Genomic DNA, 17,587 nt, shown 5'->3' on the forward strand with positions numbered 1-17,587 from the left:
TGCCTAAAATGCTGGATAACTATTCACAGGCAATATGAGCCAGATGGACTGATAGTCTATATCGGTATAAGTTAGCATCCTATGGAACACTTAATAATAACAATAACAATAAGCCTTACCTGTGAATGCAAGACAGTTTTTTCTTATCTGAATGTTAGACTATAATTTCATATGGCTATATTATTCATTTATTCATTGTACATTCAAAATATAACTTTAGGATGATTTGATTGAAGAATTTGCTTTTAGATTTCAGAACACTTTATGAAAGAGGAAAGACCTGCTGAAAAATTTCTTTCCATGATTAAATTGCATGTGATACTTCACCCTACATGTAGCCTCAGACCAGCACTCTATGGCCTTTATGGATATGTGTGTGTGTGTGTATGTAACACAACCATCAAGCTCTAACCCAAGGTGCTGATTACATAACATCCAATCCCCATGTAATGTGATGGGGGGATAGTTTTGCTCAGGGGATTGCAGACCCATCATACCATTCACTTTTCATTTTAAAGTATGAATCTATGTGCACCCTTACATGAGACACAGAGAATGCACAGCCACCAGAATCTCATAAAAATAAAGTGGGGGGGGGGGAGAAAGGATTGATTAGATCAGGAGTCAGCAACCTTTTTCAGTCGTGGGCTGGTCCACAGTCCCTCAGGCCATGTGGTGGGCTGGACTATATTTTTTTTTGGGGGGGGGATGAACGAATTCCTATGCCCCATGAATAACCCAGAGATGCATTTTAAATAAAAGGACACATTCTACTCATGTAAAAACACGCTGATTCCTGGACTGTCCGTGGGCTGGATTGAGAAGGCGATTGGACTGCATCCGGCCCACGGGCCTTAGGTTGCCTACCCCTAGATTAGATGCAGCACTATGGGAGGGAAATTTTCCACTGCTCTTTGCCACTGTAAAAATTAAAAGCAAAATTTAGATGGTTTTCTTTTTCTTTTTAATTTAAATTTAGAAGTTCTCAAAACAGCAAGGGCATGGAACGCATCATTAATGGTGTTATACATAAAACTTAATAAGTGCCTAGAACATCTGTGGACAATTATAATTGTAATGGTTTATTATCCAAGAAAGGCATAACATTTTCCTGTTACAAAATACGCATCCAGTACTCAGAAGGTCATTGTAGCAGAAGCACATATGGAGTGAGTGTAACAAATGAATAGCCAATGTACATTTATTATGATGAAATGGATTGGGCAGAAAGTATTTATGTGCAATTAAAAATCAGTTAGATCTAGGCTGGATCTAGACACATCAAAGAAGCGTTTCAATTTAATAGCGTAAATTTAAACAGGGAAAACAGGAAGGGGAAAAACCAGCACGTCGCCATCTGGTGGCACAATGTTATGTCACACATGTTGTTGTTTAGTCTTTTAGTCATGTCCGACTCTTTGTGACCCCATGGACCAGAGCACGCCAGGCACTTCTGTCTTCCACTTCTGTCTTCCACATATCACACATACAAGGAATATAAATCAATTTTTCTGTACCAGCCTAGCTGAGTCCATGGATTGGAAATACAATTATTGGCTAACAAGTAGCTATTGCTTTTAGGTTACATGCCAGAAAGGGAAATTTAATGAAAGCTAGAAATTGAAACAAATTTGCAATATCTGAAACAATAATGGACAAACATTTAAAACCACCTTACACTTTGGGGTATCAGATGCTAGACTGTGGAAGGCGAATTCTGGACTGCAGTTAGGGTGTGTCTGTATCCACGTGGGTGTCATATTTCTGCATGCCCCTTAATGTAAAAATGACAACAACTCTCCATGTAGCAAACCAGCGTAGCCCCTTTCCTGATGTGCTAGTTTACCACATGCAAGGAACTCTTTACATGGAGGTGAATTCAAAAATATAACTCCCACCTGCAGTCTAAAGTGGTAATATGCAGAATGCAACCCCCTCAACATACCGCCCTCATACTGCATAATGTGAGAACGGTTCTTAGTTGCCCGATTACAATGGATTAGATATGGAGCCATGCAAACCACACATAGCAAGGTGGGAATGAATAAAAATGAAAATGTCCCAAATGGGCTTGAAGTGGACTCAACTTTATTGGCTGCGTTTCGTGGTGTTTGGTATGACACAGGGCAGGGATCCAGTCACTGGCTTGCTGGCCAATGTCACTATTGAAACCCAACTGCTGGAATAATGTTAAAGGGAGCTGAATTATCTTCCCCAACCCAGCATGAACTACTGTGGGTGGGTGGGTGCATGTTCTTGCAGCCTGGACATGTGGAGTCCATCCCAACTTCCTCAGCTGGGATTGAGTCTTTGAACGGGAACCCCAAGGCTCTTTAATCAATGTTAGTGTACATCAATAACCGCAAAGCAAATGTTGCTGTGAGGAAGGCAAAAATCTCGCAGTGTTGGGCCCAGTTGTTGTGGGGGGTAAATTCCTTCCCAGCCCCATCAGCTATCAGCTACCCTCAATCTACTGCAACCAGAACAGCTTGTTAACATAGACCAGGGCAGAAAAGTCAACAGCAACAGTACCATAGCCACAGAACCAGCCTTCTAAGGCCCAGGAGTGGACAAAAAAACATACTGTGCCACCAATGAGCTCCCAAGGGTGGGCTTTTATTACACTACTGCACAGCTGAGTGGCTATTCATGAGCCACCTGCTGTGTGCCCATTCCAATCAGACCCACACTTGCCCAAATCCACATGGGTGCACAAGTAGGGTCCTTGTTTAGGAAGGACCCAGGACTTGCCACCACAGCTGAGCAGGTATTTCAGCCTTGGCCTCTTACAGTTAAATGCAACACTAAGCCACATTGAGACCTAACACAAATGCATTGAAGAAGAAGAAGAAGAGTTTGGATTTGATATCCCGCCTTTCACTCCCCTTCAGGAGTCTCAAAGCGGCTAACATTCTCCTTTCCCTTCCTCCCCCACAACAAACACTCTGTGAGGTGAGTGGGGCTGAGAGACTTCAGAAGTGTGACTGGCCCAAGGTCACCCAGCAGCTGCATGTGGAGGAGCGGAGACGCGAACCCGGTTTCCCAGATTACGTGACTACTGCTCTTAACCACTACACCACACTGGCTCTCATTGCTTCTTTGAGATACAGTATTGTGATTCCTGAATAAAATAAAATTGAAGCAAAAAAATAGACTTCCTCGGAGATTTGATAAAGTTTTACCTACGTGACTTTCCCAGCTGTATCAAATGGCATGTTTCTACTACTATTTATACTCTTATTAATCTCAGTTTTCACCAGCTGTGTTGCCAGTTGTATTGAACAATCAGGTGGCATGGACTTATATTTTAAATAAAAACATATCTAAGTGAGGACAGTACTTGGTAAACAAGGGATGTGTTGTATATTGCTGTCGTTCTATTTTTGATCTTTGTCCTCTTCTTCTGCATTATGGCACCAGAGGTTGTGCTTCTTTGTGAGACTTTTGTACTACAAAAAACAAAACAAAACATAAACAGCTTCCAAGCCCATCTGAACATTTTCTTTAAAAGAACAGGTGTTCCAAGTACTATACTAAGTGTCCCAGCTTTAAGAATGTGCACTGTTCCTCCAATGGACGCATCAAGAATTTTGATCAGCACTGTGGCAATTTAGAGAGTCAAGACAGGAGAATAATGTGATGAGTTATTAATAGTTTACACAAATTATGTATATGAGCAGGTATGACCTAAAACTATCACCATCAGAAGTCTAAAGCCATTTGACGATAGGGGAAACTAGGCAGTCACAGTAGTAAAAAAGAATAGTTTGCTGGTAGTTCACATGGGACTATGCAGGGACGATATTAAATCAGTTTCGGTGGCGCAATAGTTGAGAAGGGTAAATGGCAGATCTAAAATATGTTGTCTTTAAGTAAAGAATTAAAAACCCAGCCTAAAATAGGAATAATTCTTTGTTCTTAGTTTTTTTTGTGTGTTATTTTCTAGCCTAGAGACAGAAAGGTTTAAAGGTGTAACACTAAACTATGGTTTAGCTCTACATCAGGCTTCCTCAACCTTGGCCCTCCAGATGTTTTGAGACTGCAATTCCCATCGTCCCTGACCACTGGTCCTGCTAGCTAGGGATCATGGGAGTTGTAGGCCAAAAACATCTGGAGGGCCGAGGTTGAGGAAGCCTGCTCTACATGAACTAACTCAGTGTTTCCCAACCTTTTTTGGGCAAAGGCACACTTGTTTCATGAAAAAAATCTCGAGGCACACCACCATGCCAGATGGGGAAAGGTCACTTTTTACTTATGTAAAAAAAAAAATAAAAAATAGTAACAGCATAGAAGGTAATGGTTAGGCTAGCATCCCTCTTCCAAATATGCTAGGTTTTTATTTGCAGGGACTGTTCTACATGGGAAAGCATTCAGCACTGTCATTCTCCCATCTGCCATCTGAATTGTTACTATTCTGGGTCAACTTACTCTGCTGCATGTGTAGATGAAAATGGCACCAAGTGTGGGGGAGGGGGCAGAACAGGTTTCAGATACAGGATATTAAGCATACACGTACTTCAGATTGAACTGGTTGCTTGCTTTGCAAGTTTTCATTTCCCAAATGACTGCCTTGGCAAGCGCAATACCTACCAGGCTCAACGCCGGTCTCGCGCTGCCGCTTCCCGCGCTCTCAAGGACCCGGGAGGAGGAAGGCGTGAAGGGAATCCCGAAGGCGCGAAAACCTCATGCATGCGCAGGCCTTCCGCCTACGACAGCCCAGTAGGCCGGCCGAAGCGAGCGGCGATGGGATGTGGGAGGGAGCTCGCTCGCCGCCCCGCGTGTGCCTATGTGGGGCACGTTACAGCCCCGTGAAGTCAGCGCCACGCAGGCAGCCAGGCAGGCAGACGGCGAGAGCCCCGCGCTGGGCGGCCTCTCCTCGCCGCCGCTGCCCCGCCTCTCGTCGCCCGACTCGCCCGCCTCCCTCCCACGGCACACCAGGCAACGTCTCGCGGCACACTAGTGTGCCGCGGAACACCGGTTGGGAAACACTGAACTAACTTATTCTTCTCCCGGTGTTGCACATTCCTTCTTTCTATCTCCTCTCCAGTATAACCGAGAGGAGGAGTTCAGAGGATTTTGCTTCTGCTTTTAGTTTACCACAATCTGTTAACTCATCTGCAATGGGTGGGAACTGTGATTAAGGACAGCCCTTGTCAGGGATTCTTCATCCAAGTAAACATACAATGGAGGGTTATGGGGATGAGTGTGACAGATGTGCTCCCCTCACCATTCCTGTTGCCCTCCTTGTGTTGAAAGCTGAAGCAAGGAACCCCTTGTACTGATGAATGTTTCCCATGTGTTTTAGACCCCTTAAATGGTTTGAATAGTCTAAATTATCTTAAATGGTTAAACCTTAGGGCCTCAACTCCCCCCAGAACTCAGTGGGGAATGACAGGAATGTTGCAAGGGTGGAGCTAATCCCTGTGTTCCTCCCTCATATGTCTACTTAAACTCAAGAAAAGACTGGCTAATTTAAACAAGCCAACTTCATAAACCACAGTTTGTAGTTGTCTTGGTTGACACTAACCACTGTTAATGTTGACCACAGTTAGAGAGTTTGGAGAAAACACCAAATCTTGCTTGAGCAAAAGCAAAAGATTCCAAATTCCTCCTTCTGGCCATATAGGGAAAGCAGATGGGACAAGGCAGTGTCTGAGTCCAGAAGTAGGCTAGACTTGTTCAAACCATGGTTTGGTGTTATGTACAAACATACCCCAAAGATGATTACATACTACCCAAGCTATCACTGTAGCATAGCCTGTACTAAATAAGCTTAATGGTTTGTTTGCTTTTGGGAGGTGTTTTTTAAAAATTTTATTCGCTATAGCTTTATCTGTATTCACACATATGAATTGCACAAATAGGACAGGAAGCGAGAGCTGTTCTCTATTCAGGGTTGCTCCCTCAAGGACAGCGTACAAGGTGAACAGCATGGCCAAAGTTTTTAATTGCCTGCATTTTACATGCTCCAGGATTTAATAGGATCTTTAGCTGTCAAAGATGTCAGTGCATTTCTAATAGATTTAACAACAAAATCTGAACCGACAGTTTAATTCTTAACACAAGCTGCTTGAAGCTGAGGAGCAGTGTTACACCCCTACACTTTCTTGTGCCAAACAAAGGAAGACTATGTTGAATATTCTCCTTGGTTTCTTTTTAGTGCAATGAAAGCTTGGCTTTACCAAGACAGCTAATGTCTGTCCTGCAAAATCTCCATCCTTAAGAAAAGACTGGGATTTCCAACTGGCACAATGTGGTCCTTTAGAAGCGACAATAAAAATTGTAATTGTGCAATATCTGTACTACATTGTGTGCATTCTGATGGGACAAGACAAACAAAAGCTGGAACAGAAGAACCTTGCTAACACAGATTACTTAATGTGATACTGTAATGGTTCTGTCCTGTTGGAAAACTGTTCCACCTAAAATACTGCAGTCAGGTAATTGCAAGAGTCAGGATGCAGGCTCAGAATTCTGAAGAACTGGGATTTACAGAACCAGAATTCTCAATTGTGTTATCATATTCAGCTAAACAAATGGAGGAGTGAAAATAGAAGGTGACTCTGTGGGTTGTTTTAAGTCATGCAGGAAATCTGTGCCAGAACCAAGAATAGAAACCAACTTTTTTTACTCTTAAAACCAGCTTAGGAGAGTTGTGATTGGTTAAGTCAGTTTTAAGTATGTTGCTGGTACTATATTAGTTATGTAGTTATAAAGCATTTTATGTGAATTGGTTTTAATCATTTGTATTATGTATTTTGTATTGTTATATGTTACTGAGCAAAATACTGGGGGCAAATATATGTGTAATCACCCCTGAAGCTGTGGGGTAGAGTGTAAGAAACCATTTGTCAAGAAACGCTAGCTTATGACTGAAAGAGGTCTGAATGCCTGTCTTGAGGGCAGAAATATCTTTCTGTCTGGATTATGTGAACAGCAGAAATGCCAACAAGGCTTTAGTCAAGCTAAGGCAATGCACCACTGTGAAGAAGGTAGATTTGTTATTCCACATAGCTAGCATAGGAGCGAACTCCAAGGGCCTGAGGTCCCCCCCCCAAAGTATTTGAGGGGACTGGGGTCCCCCACAGTTGATGGGCATTGCCATTCAAATGATGTGCGTATGTTGTGTCTTGTGATAGATTTATGCAATGCAGGGCTTACCGTCCCCGTTCCCTCCCCCCACCACCATATTTTAAGTTGGCATCCTTGGCAGCTAGTATCACTTTAACACCTAAAACAATGGAAGACTGCTTCTGTAGGTGTTTGTCCCATGACCTGTTACTACTTACCCTATGATTGCTGGGTTGAAGCACAGTATAAAAATATCCAAATATCTAAACAGTCAAGGCAGGACAGCTTTCCCTGTCCTTTCCCCCGGCTTTTTAAAAATCAATCACTTTCACTGCTCTCTGCTCTTTTAAAAGTGGCATGCATGCTCCTACTGCAGCTGCCATTTACACTTTCAGTGAAAATGGTATATTTATTTTTCTAGCCATTTAAAACACCCAGTAGAGGTATATTGAGCAAACCTTGTGATGTGTATGAAATGTCCTGGTAACACTCACCCTTCAAAATGACAAAACACCTGGTGCTTTGAGACTTTCATATTCATCTTCTAGTTTGCTCCTTCTCTGCCTGGGCCATCTTTTGATCCTTTCATGTATTCATGACAGAAGCACAGAAAGCATACAGGAAACGATGGACCCATTTCCCTCACATTGGAAGTTACAAACTGATTCATGCAGCAGACTACACGGCTGATGTTTAGCATCTGATGCCAATACCAATTTGCAATGCGGCCTATTGGAACCAAAGGGAAACCATATAAAAATTACTTTGTGTTTGTGTGTATATATGTATATGATAGGCTTCAAAACTTCATCAAATATACAGGTGAACCCTTTCATTACACTCACACTGCTATCTGCTGCTGTTGCTGCCAGTGCTGGTTCACTGGTAGCAGCTGTGGAAGCTCAGGCTTAATGACCTGGGTCTGCTCTAAGAGACAGCTGGAGTCAGTCAGGGCCTTGCCCTCCCAGACCAGGTGGGAAAGGCCTGCAAAGCAGGGAGTAGGACTCACAGCTGATTCCTTCTTAGTAATTTATGCCTCTTCCTATAGTCCTCTTCTCCTGCCCCATTAGTTCTAGGAGCTCCATAAACTACTCTTTTGGTGGATTTGGCCATGTTAATTTCTGTCAGGAAATGATGAGATGGCAAAACGGTATGCCTTCAGTATTGTGACCGGTCTCACCAGGTATGAATTATAATAATTACTTTTAGAAATTTTTCCTTAAGATGGGCTAACAAAATTTCAGGATTGTCTTTTAACTGTGTTGAGAATTACAAACAAACAAAAATAATTATTGCAATGATCCCAAAGTTCATGCTTTCTTGGAGAGAATGGAGTTATTCCATAGCTTTCCCATCTTTTGAAGGACACAACTAGTACATAAGGTAGCCACCCTATCCTCCTGTATCTCTCCTCAAGATTCAAGTGTTAGCATTGTGCATCTGGTAAAATGCCGAATGGTAACACAAGGCAGATGGTCACTGGAGACTTGTGATATTTCTCTAATTTATTCATTTATTTATATCTTGGGGTTTATTTAAAAATTGACTCACCAAAGCTGTGTAGTGAGAGCTTGCCCTATTTAAGTACATATTCTTTCTGACAATTCCTCTCACGCTCACCCCCCAGTTTCTACCGTTGCTCATGTTAATGTTTTTCTAAGATGAAAAGCTTTTCAGGGTATGGATTTTCTTATTCAGCCCAAACCTAGTATTTGCAATGCCTCCATTCTGAAAGAAATTCCCCACTGTTTAAAGGAACGAAATCCGCTCTATTATGTACAGTAGACCTTGCCATGCTTGGCTTTGTTTAATGTGATGACTGTAATAAACAGCATGGTGAGATCCAAAAGTTCCCCCTAAAATACGGCATTCTTTTAGCATTTGTTCCACACAAGTGAATAAAGAAACCCACAGTGACAGTTCTTCAGAGTAAACCTCTTGTATTCATGAGAAGCAGCTGTGCTCCTGGCTGGGGAGAAATCGATTGCCATGAAGCCAAGGTATTTGCATATGAACTGAAAAGGTGGATTCTATTGATGAAAACCAGGCCAATGAAGCATCCTTTTATTTAAAAAAACCCCTCATTTCTGCAAACACTACCAAGGGGAAGGTAGTTGAGGCGGGAACCCCCTGAAATATATTATCTCCTGGGTCTCCTGTTTGAAAGGAGTACAAGTAGGCTTTTGAACTACCAGTCATTCTACATTTCTTATCTTTATAGAACCAACATAGCTACTAAATCTCTGACTGAAACCATCATTCTAATGAAATGAAACACAATTTTACGCAGCACAGCAGGTTTTCCACTGAGACACATTTACAAACTCTCTATAAAGCTTCCTCATTTTAAATATACCAAATCACAAAAACGCAAATGGAAAGTGAAAAGAGTGGGAAGGAAAGGGAAAAGGGCGGCTACACAATTGGTGTTATCCATCTTAAATCATACTCAAGAGTAGACCCCTGAAAATAATTTGATTTACTCTGGATATGACTAATATTGGTCTATCCATCTTAAATCATACTCAAGAGTAGACCCCTGAAAATAATTTGATTTACTCTGGATATGACTAATATTGGTCAATCCAAGAATAGTCCCCCCCCCCTTAAAAATGTGATTTGAGGAATCATAGAAGGGGTGGAGTGTGTGGAGACTGTAGATAATTCAGTTTATCTACAAGATAGAGCCGGAGTAATAACATTTAATCTGCCAAATGATGACGTCTCCCAACAGATGTTTATCAAATGATGAGATTTAACAAGTTGTCTATGTCCTTGATTCTAGTGTTTGGCTTTTCTGACAAAAGGGCCATCTTTGTCAGTTTGTAACATTCCACAGCACACTAATTCATTTAATTCAAAGAAATGCCACTGGTTTTGATGGTATCACACATGAGATTAACTAGGAAATCGAGATCTGGTATAGTATAGTTGTTTTCTAATTTTGCCTCTGCCATGAATTCGTGCAATGTAAGCCCCCCCCCCCCTTTTGGCCCAGGTACACTCTTTGTTGATTGGGCGCTCTGCCCTGCTCACAAAAAAGGGGACAGATTTGCATACATGCTGTGCCATAGGTAAATTTTCATTTACCTATGGCATAGCATGTATTCATTTGCAAAGCATGTACTCTTTAGCTTCAGCCCCTCCCACTAAAAATTATACAATATAGTTGGGAAATATTGCAATAATAATTTATAACAATATTATAACATTCATATAAACATGTTAGAATCAAGCAAAAAATAAACCAAAACTTGTTGTTGTTGTTTAGTCGTGTCCGACTCTTCGTGACCCCATGGACCAGAGCACGCCAGGCATTCCTGTCTTCCACACAGGAACAAAAATTAACATTGTGCAACTGGCTATGAATACTATGACATTAGGTATGCTCCCCACTCTGTCTCAATTCTTCATAAGTAAAATGGGTCTGTCTTTAAGAAGGGATGGGGGGGATAAGGATAAGGGAGATCAGGAGGACAAAGTGCTTCAAACACTCTGCTGTGGATGTTACCCCTGAAGCTGGTTTGGAAGCAGCAGCAGAATTCTACAGCCTGGTTGCTATCGAGCATTGGCTACTAATATAACAACTGTGTTGAAGAAACTGCACTGGTTGCCAGTATGCTACCAAGCCGTCTTCAAGGTCTTACTATTAGTATATAATGAAGCCTTAAAGAATCTGGGGCCAGTGTACTTAAAACACCACCTTATTCCTATACTATGCAATGAGTTCACTTGCCATGGCTTAGTGCAATTGATCTTTGACTGGCAACAACACAGATTCAAACCAGGCATGGTATTTCAGAAGACAGGGATGGTCATAAGATCTGCAGCAGCCAAGTATCAGATGCCCATGCTTGGGTAAATTCAAGATTAAATTGTTAAAAATGAAGCAGTGTATTCTAAGAGCATTTGTGGTGGCTATTTATTATTTATACCTCCTAATAACTGCAGCAATGTTATCAGAAAAGGTCAAAAAACTGCACCTCTCTCTCTATGTTCCTTTTCTGAGCAAAAAGGATTTGAGCCTTTGACATTAGCATACCCATTTCAGTGTTTATAGCAGCAACAGCAATACAAATGGTCTGAAAATAGCTAGAATTTTGCAGTGTAAATGTACAGCCCACCTAGGTTTGATGGAGGGTCTCTTTTATGGCTGTGTGGAATGGTTAGCACAGGATGTGAATAAATGTAGGAACTACAGGGGTGTCACAATAGGAAGAAAGATGTACTTGATAGTTCTAACAGATAATGCCAAAGGGAGGCAACAAAAGAAATAGGCTGGGAGATTGTAGTGCATAAAGGGAACAATACCAAACCAGTTCCTTTATCAAGGTAAGGCCTAACTAGTTAAGTACCATGATTAGCAAAGAGGTTTCTCTGTGTCATAGAATAAATGGGTGCAGTGGCGTAGCGTGGGTTGTCAGCACCCGGGGCAAGGCAAGTAATTTGCGCCCCCTAACCCGTGGATTTGCGCCCCCTAACCCGTGGATTTGCACCCCCTAACCCTAACCCCCAGATGTTGCGCCCGGTGCGGCCGGGCCCCCCTGCACCCCCACGCTACGCCACTGAATGGGTGGGCCTTTCCCCACACTCTCACCTAGCTGCAGTTTAGGAAAACAATAGCCACAGTTGTATGAGTGAGCTGAAAGAGCAGACTGGAAGCTGAAGAAACAGAGACATGTTTGCTTTAGGCTGGACTTTGGATCTCTCCTAGAAACCTGAAGGGGAAGCAAAATCTTTGGGGATGTTAATGCTGTGAGCCTCTCCAGCCTATGTTTTGGTTGTATATACTGTATGTGCAAATGAAACCATATGTCCTAAAGACACCACAGTCCCCCTTGACCTTCATTCTAAGGAAACTGAACTCTGGGTAATCACTAGAGCCCCTGGAGTCTCTCATCTCTGAGATTGGGTTGGTGTGTTAACAATACATTTGAGTTTTGCACTTTGCCTGTGACAAGGTGTTTGGCAAATCTTTCCTGGTATCTTACATATGTTTGCTCCTCAAGTAATGTGTGCCTTTCTTTCTCTTTGGCTGCTTTACCTTTCAGTAGTGTTCTGTGTTTTTCGGTCCCAGTGGGACACCAAGTGGGCACACAGAGAACTGCAGGAAAGTAATTTAACAACCCAAAATTATTTCTTTAGATGCAAGGAACACATTTCGGAAAATCCTGTTGGGTTTTTCCAAGCGTTATGATTAAATATTTTGAAGCAGTTGCACAATGAACAATTAACTTTTGTATATGTGAGTGTGGGTATATATAGAGAGCTATACGTATATGTTCATTTTCTTTCCAGGACAGGGATTGGGTTAGTAGTGTTGCAAAGTAGCTAGTATTTAAAAGTTACCTTCCTGTTGGAGACGATGCAGCCATCCATGGCTTCTCTTGCCCTGCTCCTCATTGTTCTACTCGCCCTCCCTGCTTGCCAGGCTAGGAGGAGTTCTGCAACCTGGCAAACGCAGGGCTTTGGGAAGAGAATTGGCTCATGTTTAGCAGCTTGGGGCCACTTGTAGAATTTCCTTACCTCATATGTGCCCACTCAGTGACTTCAATCTGGCAAACTGGTATCAGGGCTGGAGCAGCCATTAGGCGGGATGAAGGTACTGCCTCAGGTGGGAGAAGAAGTTCTTGAGGTGGCACCTCCAGTGGAGAAGCTGCTCCGGAAATCAGCACTGATGCTGGTGGTGCTTCTTTGGCAATGGCAACAGCTATGCAGGCAGTGGCAGCAGGGCAGCACTTTCCATTTCTCCTCAAGCCACCACTGCCTGGCATTGTTACAGGTGGCACATACTTGTTTCACATCCATAAGAAATCAGTATTTTAGTGTGGCAGCACCTACAATTTGGAACTCCCTGCCTACGGACATCATTGAAGGGTGTTGGCACATACCTTGGAATAATGACTGGTGGCGAGGTTTTATTTACACATATATCCAGGCTGAACATTCCAACAGTTGTTTCTCCCTGATTAGGTTTCTGGATCGTCTTACCTAAAGTCATAGCTTTGTTTTCAGTATAGAAATCAAAGCAAGCATCTGTGTATTCCCAATTTTAGGTGAGATTAGACAAGATTGGCCTCTTGCCTGTTGTTTTGCCCTTAGGGCAGCTGCACCAGACTGAGCTTTTAAAAAAGTAAGTCTTAGCCCTCCTAGAAAGCAAGTTGTGGGGCAAAATGTGCAGATACTTTCTAAGCGATTTCTGTGAAATTAGTGTGATTGTGGTGTGACCATCTTGTATATTTTCCCTGGTACTGAGGAATGCTTCTTGTTGCTATTAGACAGCAACAGCATCAGTGTATGTGTAAAATCTATACTAATTGATCACCACAGTCAGGATCTGCAGGACATAGCTGACTTCCCATGGTAAGCGTAAGGTTGCCAGGGCTGACTGTCTCTCTAATTTTGTGTTATCACACTCCCTATGGCAGTGATTTTGTGTTGTGCCCCTCTCCTCCCCCAGAAGCTATTTTGTGACTGGCGTCCCCAGCTTTCTCTCAAAATTGAAAATGTGTCCGCTGGTTCAAAAAGATTGGTGGCTCCTGCCCTAAGATGACTGAGCTATTGTCCTCCTAACCCTAGGATGATGTGGCCTCCAGCCTGGTGATTGGGGAGGGAGAGGAGGGCCTCCAAAATCATTCTCCAAAATGATACCTCATTAAAAACATGATAAAATAATTTTAGTATGATTTATATTTAGTATTATTGGCCAGTTAAGTTTATAGTGGTCATGTAATTCTGTTGGAAAACATAGAACTAGTTGTGGTAAATCAATTAAGTGTTACTATTTACAGAAGGATAACTTGGGGTGAGAGAAAGGAGCAGCAAGCCAACATCCTGCCCCACTCTGAGGGGGGACACATTTGGCTTGAGGAACTGTGTTGCTGCTCTTCGTGTCAAGATTAAAAAAAAATCAAGCAATTGTTTTAAAAATAGAGACCTGAACTTTATATGTTTGTTGAATTAGAGTGTTAATAATAGATAGCACTTACATTCTGCTGTGGTATGCTGTTTACATTGGCTGCTGAAAAATTCTACTGTAGTAGACACTGCAAGGATGGATGGTATTTTACTCTGAAATGATTCCTGGTTGCTTCTTCCTTTTCGTAATGTCACTAGGTTTATGAAATGACTTTACAATGCCAACAAGAAGGCTAGCATGTATGTACAGGGTGAGTCTTTTAAAAGAGGCCCCGTGGAACATGTGTACTCTATCCATGGTGCCTCTTTTAAAGGAATCACCCTGTATATGCATGTTGACCTTTTGCAGCCGTGCACTGGATGCTATTTTTCAAGATATCCCTTATATAGTGAGATTGGAGGGGTGAAGGCTGTATACCTGAGTCCCTTCTAATTCATGGATCCAGCAAGGATTCAATTGCTGGAATAGCCCTGAAAATTTCTTGGCAATGGCCTAAGCATGTTTTGTCCAGGTAGAAAGGGACGTTGCTCTGTGCCAGAGGCAAATGGGTGAGCCTCTCTTCCCTCAACTTTCAGATTTGAAAATAAGGGATCAGCAGCCTCAAAAATAAAGGATCAGCAGCCTCACCTATCCGGGGGACAGTCTATGGGATATCTAACAATCCGGGATAGCAGCAGGAAGCAGCGGGAAAAAGCGCTGGAATAAGGGAATTTCCCGCAAAAAAAGGGAAGGTTGACAGCTATGGTTAATGCTGTGAGCCCCTCATAGAATTATGGAATTGTAGAGTTGGGACCCCTTTATTATTATGATAAATCATATATCATAAAGACACCACAGCAGGGGTGCCAGGTATAGGGAGTGCAAGGGGCTTCCGCCCCCTCAATATTTTGAGGCAGGGGGCTGTGCCCTCCAAAACTGAGGGGGGCAGTCATCCCCCGCCACCCCTGGGTGAGTGTCGGTTTGCAGGGCGTGGGGTAGGAGGCTTGGAGGGCGATTTTCACCCTCTGCACACACACACACCTGCGATCGCTAGTGCATCCCAGCAGGCATGGCTCAACATTATGCATGCATGACAGCCCCCCCCCCACCAACGTTGGGCCTGACTCAGTGCACCTGCACCAGAGTTTCTGCTGTTCCTCATTCCAAGAAAACTGAGCCTTGGGTAAGCACCTGGAACCCCTGGAATCTCACACGGCTTGGAGATTGGGGTGGCATGCAGCAATAGGCATGTGCGTATGCCATAACCAAATCCAGCAAAACTCCTGTGCTGGGTGCATATTCCTTAAAAGTATGCCTGTGTATGTGTAATATATTTAGATACATGTGCTTATACACACACACATAGAGCGAGGATGGAAATGCTGCAACACTTAAATAAATCCATGCTTCCATTAAATTAAGCCATGGTACCACAGCACTAATATCGGACATAAGCATTTGCACAGCTCTTAAAAGGCACCAGGCAGAGGCTTATTTCTGATCTTAGCATTGTGGGATAAGCCTCTGCTGCAGGCTTTTGCTATCAAACAGCAAGCAGAGACTGATCTCTGATGTTAGTGTTGTAGTTCCCAGCACAATGCCAGAGATAAGCCTCTGCTGGCTTGATAAAAAGAAAAGGCAGGATATATATATATATATGTATGTATGTATATATATATTATACACACATACAATCTTAGCACTGTGAGACTACTGTACTGATATCAGAGATACATGTAAACCTCTGCTTGCTCCTGTGGCTTTAACTTTGAATCTCCTGGTATCATATGACATCACTTGAATGACATGTGTGGCTCCACCTACTTGTCAAAATAGTCCATGGATTTCTGGATTCTCCCTTCAGTTAGGGCCTTTTATTTCAAAAGAATAGCCATTTATTTCAATAGTCATCGAACCACACTACATAGTAGTGGCTTACTGGTAGCAGAGTTATGTAGCTTTTATACACCCGAGTGTTTCTTAGAGCTGATCACATTTTTATCATCATTAAGATGATGCCTATTTGAAAATTAAAATTGAAACAATTCTGCTCTGTATATTCATTTTCTTATGAGAAATTTCTAGTGAATTCATTAGATGTAAGTCTTGCCAAAAAGCAATGGGTTGGATTAAGTGGACTTTGAGAAGAATCAGCGATGAAAAGAAATAACCAAGTATTTGGCATAATGGTGCAGTTCTTTTTAAGCCATTATCAATGTGTGTTGGAATACTTTACCGTTAGTTCTTCTTTCCACACAGCTGACTTTATAGTCTCTCCTTTTCAGAAGCAAATTAGCATCAGCATCAATACAATAATAGTGAACTTTGTGGTCTTGTGCCTATATCAAGGTATTGAAATAAGGCCAGCCATAGATGCCAATCCCCGTCTTTCCAGTTCTCCTAGCTTAAAGAGTATTTTTCTTTGCTGTTCTTTTCCATTTCAACTTTTAATTTGGATCTCTGAGTGACTGTAGGAAGAAGTCTATAATTTATTTATTTTTAGTTGGCTGAGAGAGGCTTTGCTGAGTGATGGACTCCAAAGCCAACACTCCAAAACCATCCAAGTTACATGTTGTGTGTCAGCAGAAGGATTTCTGCTTGCGCAATGAATTCTCTGCCCACCTGGGTGTGCCCCCTGAATCTGTTGTAGGGAGGGTTGGGTGTGGGGTCAGCACAGGAAGAGTTAGTGGGAAGAACCGTTGTGCAAGAGGAAATCCTTGCACTGATAGAACATGTGAAGTTGATACCTCCCCTTGTTTCTTTACCTCCATGGAATTAATAGAACTTTCCCCTTGCTTGCTTTATTACCCTCAAGTATGCTGGCCACTGCAGCCTTGGCCTGCTTCCTCTGCTAAGGTGAAGAGGTTGCCAAGAGAAGGTCACATCATAGAAAGTGGAGTTTAGAAGTCTCAGGGGGTGGTAGAGTGGAGTTTTGCCTCCAAGGCTGTCCTGAAGCAGCAGCGCTTACAGCAACACATCCAGAGATGAGCCTGTCACCATGACTCATAACTGGAGACACTGTTATTAACAGCCAGCATTGGCAAACATCCAGAGGGCACCGTGTTAGCTACCCCTGCTGTTTATCAGGTTTACTTTTGCATTGGAGTTTGTCAGTTTCTTATGCTGCTCTTATACAGAGTCATACCACCCACCAAAAGGCTTCATAGTAATGTGTCCTAATGTGCTCAAGTGGTATGAAACCATGTATCGTAAAAAAGTCTTTTTCCTTGGTCGCCAGACCCCTTTCTAGTTATTTATTTTTTAATTCCCAGGCGAATAAAGCTGAATACGTGCAAGTTAAATCCACATAAATTGTGAGTTACAACAATGTATGTGAAAATGCACTGTGTCCAGGGCTGGATTTAGGTTTGATGTAGCCCTAAGCTACTGAAGGTAATCGGGCCCTTTATATGTCCAGATGTCCTTTGTCAACAACAAATTGTCGCTTTGTGTTGAATATATGCTATATGGTGATTTATGAACCTAATAGGTATTGTAGTGGTTCTAGGGGTTGCTCGTGCGTAAGCCGGTGCAAACACCTGGCTGGGTTGCCTGAGTGAACCTTTTCTGTCCGGACAGCCACTCTCCCGTGGCTGTCTCAATCGCTGGCAGAATCCG

The 17,587-nt window shown here is 42.6% G+C and overlaps 1 long non-coding RNA gene across 2 annotated transcripts in view; it reads left to right on the forward strand.

Annotated features, from left to right (window-relative positions):
* Positions 1–17,587, forward strand: part of LOC310705936 — a 123,849-nt gene that overhangs the window by 18,325 nt on the left and 87,937 nt on the right. Inside the window, exon 4 of one of the 2 annotated variants that reach the window (XR_014525536.1) lies at positions 8,142–8,248. The exons of the other annotated variant lie outside the window; for it this stretch is intronic. This is a non-coding gene — a long non-coding RNA (uncharacterized lncRNA). Of the gene's footprint in view, positions 1–8,141; positions 8,249–17,587 lie in introns of those variants that run through there. 2 annotated transcript variants of the gene reach the window in all.

The sequence above is a fragment of the Podarcis liolepis genome, assembly GCF_965112155.1.
Source record: "Podarcis liolepis genome assembly, chromosome: 4".
NCBI lineage: Eukaryota > Metazoa > Chordata > Lepidosauria > Squamata > Lacertidae > Podarcis > Podarcis liolepis.